Below are 5,444 nucleotides of genomic sequence, written 5' to 3' on the forward strand. Positions count from 1 at the left end.
GGTCGACCATACCGTCGATAAAAACGACAATAACACGTTCCGGGATTCGAGGCTTTGATCAGGGTTACAGCACGCTAATATTAGAGAAACAGAATACACAGCGGTATATATATATATATATATATATATATATATATATATAGCGAATGGCAAAAGTGGACAGTACTTGAGATGTTAATATTCAAGGGCAGTGATAATGCTAACCTAACCTAACCTAGGTGCAGCCCGTCGGCCAACTGAAATGCCGGAAGAGATGGTAGGTAATCAGTACGATGTGTCTGAGTGATGATCGACTGTTTGTATTAGATGATGAGGCGCAACTGTATCGATGAACTTCATTAACAATGCCGAGCTAAGTTATAGGTAATGCACAAACTTCTGCACCACCGGTGATTCAGATAAGATCATTCTGGTAAGAAACCCGCTGGTAGCTAGATTTAAGCTAGCTTCAGAAAACAAATTTACAGCACAGAGTATTTCAGTCGTACTTAACAAAGCATATAATTCGTGAATTTATGCTGTATCTGCTCTTCGGTTTTTTCGGCCGAATTTACTATCCTATTGGCACTAATCAAAAAAAAAAAAAAAACTTTGTAGACAAATCAAATTGTATAGAGCTGCGATATTGCGAATTTTTTTTTGTTTTGTTGGCAATAATCCACTAACGGTGTTTTGCAGGAAAACATATAGTAGAAATAGTGATTAACTATCCAGCTAAGTGAGCCATTCAACTTACTGACAGGCTGCGCACAGTCCAGTCCAATAGAATGATAGATCGATCCTTCTTGATCGATCACAGTTACCTAGAAGTGTAATATAATTATAACAATACACATGGGGCTTTTTCAGAGGAAGTGAGTAAAACTTAAAAACGCTATTATTATATATTTATTGTACTATTTATGACCTCATGTATTATCTAAGGCAAGCGGATAGTTGTGAGAAGTACAGTCGGTTAAGGTGCGAAGGCATTGAACGGCACGATAGTGAAGAAACGTATCTAGGAACGACTAGTATTGATGACGCAACTTACCGCTGCCTAAACAACACTTTCCAGAATGTCATGTTCAGTGTGATGTCTCTGTTGGCAGATACACGTTCCGTTGAATCGGTGATCTTGGCAACTCCTGCAGGTTGGTACCATGGGCCTCGTAGCCCTCTACGTCCGAGTCTGCATTACAGATGCTTTGCCCGGTTTTTGTGAAGGATCTGCTTGAGAAGTTCCTGCGTTGATTACTACCGACAACAGGGACACCAACCGCACCGGGTGACCATCTATATGTCAGAGCCATCCCGATGAAGAATCCGATGAAGTAAGCTTTATTAGTTTGGTCGTAGAACCACCTATCGGGTGCGACACTTCATTCCAACTAGTTTCAGTATAAGAAATGTTTTTTTTTCGTCGAGATAACAGAAGTACGTATGTGGCGCAGACGCTCCTACGTCGGTCTTCAGGGTTGCAGTTGTAATTTTTATAACACATTTGGGAAGCAAATCGTGTTTTTCTGTTTGTTTGGAACCGAGAAGTTTTGAATTTCATTCAGTTTATTCATTACTCAGTCCTGTACACGTTTGTATCTATAGCGTGGATACGACGTTTAACCAGAAGGTGTACTCGTTTAATGAATGCACATGAACAGCGAGCATATCTGGAGCGTATAAGCTCTATCTAGCTTAAATCTGTTTCCCTTAGTAAACGAAGAACCTAGGAATAAAATGCATCCATTCACACTGCATTAGAGGTAGAATAGGAGATGACGCTCATAACGATGATATGAAGGCCCCAAATCGTTTTACGGTAGCGTTCATGACAGCGGTAAAAACGATTATCTTGCAAAATATTTTTTTACACAGAGGTTAGTGGTAGCTATTTTGTATTTCACTCATAGATATTTTTGATCAGCGTGAATTAATCGCATATTTTAACTAGCATACAACAAACCTAGTTCGACAATGGCGTAACGCCTAGAATGAAAATCGGTCGAGACTTCCTGTCGTTTTTGTGCGGCTTGTTTACGTGCCTTTCAAACTTAGCGACAACTAGGAAAATTCAAGGGAATTTTTCGAGGTATGTTTCCGACTTTCGGATCGGGTCCATAAACCCAGCATTTTATTTTCGCTACAAGAGAAAAACCCCGCTCTTTTAATTTTGCTTAATAATTTCCGTCGGTACACTCGTACATAGCGGGTATCGTGAGTACGACCAGTGACATTAACGTTGTATTATAGAGATGAATAATAATAGAAAAATTATTTATCTTTAGAAGAGGGGAAAAACATTGTGAAGAGATAGATCATTGTACAGTTGGCGCCGCTTGGAGAACGATGACGTATACGAATGAAAATGTCTACCTTTGTAGATCGACATGATCTAAAAATGTAATTACAGGATTAAATAATCAGATAAAATAGGTACAACGCAAAAAATATCTGCGGGTGCGATGCAGTATTTGCTAGGTGGGACCCGGTAGCGTCCGAATTGAAAAACTATTATACTTCACTCTGAGGTCCACATAAGCAATTAAAAGTATCGCAGGTACACCCGTGTATTACCCTGCCTTAGCTAGACTTCATCCACTTTCGGCCAGTTGTTAACGACCGGCAAAGGGATACTGCACTTCGCAAGCATTACTTCAATAAAGATGGCTGGCATGCAGCAAATGCAAGCGAACAGGTTGCCTAAGGGAAACAAATGTCGGATAAATGATCGTCTGCAGCTTCAGCTGCCGACATTTTTACTGTGGGAAAGTTCCGATGATGAAAGCTATGGCAATAATAATTAATCAGTATCGGCCCTCATAGGAAGAGTGTAAGTATTGCTAATGTAAATTTCTAAATATGGTACTATTAATGATAATATCATTGCATGATGTGTAAATGAGAGAGAAAGTAATCAATTGCAAATGAGACTGAAAAAGCACAATGTGGAAACGAATGAATGAATAGATCAGGAAGGAAATCGATGAAAATGCCCCTGTATAGTACGATTAAAGGATCAAACTAAAATATTCTTATTATTAAGAACCATATAATTGAATATAATAACAATAAAATAATTTATTTCAATTTAATGCTGTCCGTGTGTTTTACTGAATGTCGATATATGATGGCGCTAGTTGCATTCATTTCATTCTACAGGATCAGGCACCGAAAAAGTCCATAGGTTTAATACAGAGGGCCAGCACTCACCTTTAGTGACCTCTAGAAGCTAGAAAACGCATAGATCGAGCCCCTTAGATCTTAAACTTAAAATGCGCTAAAAACAGAAAAAAAGTCAAGAAAAACCATCAACGATACCATTTATGTTTGGAAATCTATGTAGCAGATGGATAAACGTAAAGTAGCTCGGCAGATAGCAAGTGTATATATAGCATTCTGAGCAACTTATATGTTCGCTGGTTATCAAACGAAATTGTTATGAAAGAATTCATCAAAAGATGATTCTTCATCAAATTTAGTGGATCACCATCTACTTTTGCTCTTTTTTTTACCATATACCTCACAGCAGGGACGGTATAGAACCACCTAAAAACAATTTTTTCCGTAAAGGTTTTATGAACAGCTAATAATCATTATGACCAAATGCTGAAAGACCTATACTTCTGTAACGAGGGGACGTAAAAGACTGATGTCTTTTACGTCCCTTCGTTAGATCTTTCCCATTAGAAAGGTCAAAATAGGCTAGAAGTTAGTGAGACTGCGGAACAAGCAATGGTTTTGTGTTAACCTCAGTTTTCAATAAAAAAATTTCCGATCTAATAGTTTAAGCTATATTTTTCTCCTTATATTATGAAGGACGTCCGGGGTGGCAAGGACATTGAAAGTAACGATCTATTCGGAAAGGCCGTAAACAGGTAGACCTTTCATTTCTAAGTATCATAACGAAAACTATCGATGGCTTCTATATATACATAACATATTTGAGAGTGCTGCGCATATATAGTAGAATATTCCGCAGATTTTCTATTTAATAAGGGAGTACGATCTTCTCTAAAATCAGCACCACGTCTTCTTGGACAGAGCAGAAATAAGCTTGCTTAACATCCTCGTTTATCGCTCAAGAGTTGCTCTTGTCGTTTACGTTAATGATAATGATTTGTCCCAGAAGCAAAAGTATCGCTCGTGAGCTCACCATTTTGTAGAGACGACCGTTGTGGGTCAGTGAATTGTTTATGCTCAGATGAGAAGACCTACACACACCTCCTGTGGACGGGCTGGTCCTGATTCAATCAGACGTTGTGCATACTCAAATGGGTATTCCACAGCAGGCAGAAAAGTCAGGGTTGCCGAATCACAACCCTTGTACCAGTAGTGGTAGCGGTAGTACTATCAGCTCTTGCGGGCTCTATAGCGAAGCAAAACAACGAACCGACCCGACAAAGGATTCTGTCACCGAGAACCTTTTTCTGGTTGTATAATTGGGTTTTGAATGAACTGCGCTTTATTGGGCGTATGGCAGCAAATGACAAAGTCGAACGAAATGAAGCCCACTGTATTCCATACAATGTCCCCCTTAGCTACGCAACCGCTCAACTCATTTCGTACCGAATCAAAAAATGTCTCCTCTTAACAAGCGAGCTAAAACTACCAACAAAGGCATTTTAGCGTGTCCCTGTTTATTGTATAGACAAGTACGACATCGCAGAGTGGAACTGGCGCTCATCTATTCCGTCTGACCTAAGCGAAAGTTTGTACTTTGTAGTTCGGTCGTGGTTTCACGGTGATGGGTTCACAGTTTCAGGTTTGCTCGGGGGTTCACCTGCGAATACCGACAACACAGGTGGTGCGGCAGGTGAACTGCACCTGAGCATCTTTAAGGCCGCCCTTCGACCTCGAACGGTTCGGCGGGTCCTCTTGTTCAAGGCCCGGCCACACACTATAGTGTTATTTGAAGCGGAACCGCTTCTCTTTGCCATGAACCCGGCGACGAACAGAAGTCGAGCTGATCTCCGTTGTTGTTGCACAAGTTGTGGGTCGGGTCGCGCGGGGTGGGTTTACTTAGAGGATAAGGCCAGGTAGTTAAATAGTGATACGGGTAGCGACAGCCACATTCATATTGTGGGCAAACGCGCATCCGAAACCTGTTCCTTAACCCGACTCAATTTTCCAGAAACACCTGGAACGGACTATCGCATTTTGGTTGAGTGCGACATAAAAAAGAGTGAAAATATTGGCTAAATTACAGCAGGAGCAGCGATCCTGTTGAAAGACGATTTTTCATTAAAATGAATAAAATGATTCAATAAAATGAATTTATTATAGCCAGATATAGGAAGTTAATACTTTATAGTAGCTATAGTAAATACTTTATACTTCTCTGTGCTTAATCTACTCTTAGATAATTTGTTCTATAAAGGACTACCATTCAGAAAGTTAGGGCAGCTCGAATATTGTCCAATCTGTGATAATTACGGTCTAGAACAGTATTTGATTAGTGCGTTCCA

The 5,444-nt window shown here is 40.0% G+C and overlaps 1 long non-coding RNA gene across 1 annotated transcript; it reads right to left on the bottom strand.

Annotated features, from left to right (window-relative positions):
• Positions 1-1,158: 1,158 nt before the first annotated feature.
• LOC111269936 (uncharacterized) lies at positions 1,159-5,205 on the bottom strand. Its single transcript, XR_002686005.2, has 2 exons — positions 4,133-5,205; positions 1,159-3,256 (listed from the first exon to the last, which is right to left on the bottom strand). It is a non-coding gene; the product is annotated as an uncharacterized LOC111269936 (long non-coding RNA).
• Between the last annotated feature and the right edge of the window lie 239 nt (positions 5,206-5,444).

Source organism: Varroa jacobsoni, unplaced genomic scaffold (assembly GCF_002532875.2).
Source record: "Varroa jacobsoni isolate VJ856 unplaced genomic scaffold, vjacob_1.0 scaffold_1424, whole genome shotgun sequence".
NCBI classification, from domain to species: Eukaryota; Metazoa; Arthropoda; class Arachnida; order Mesostigmata; family Varroidae; genus Varroa; species Varroa jacobsoni.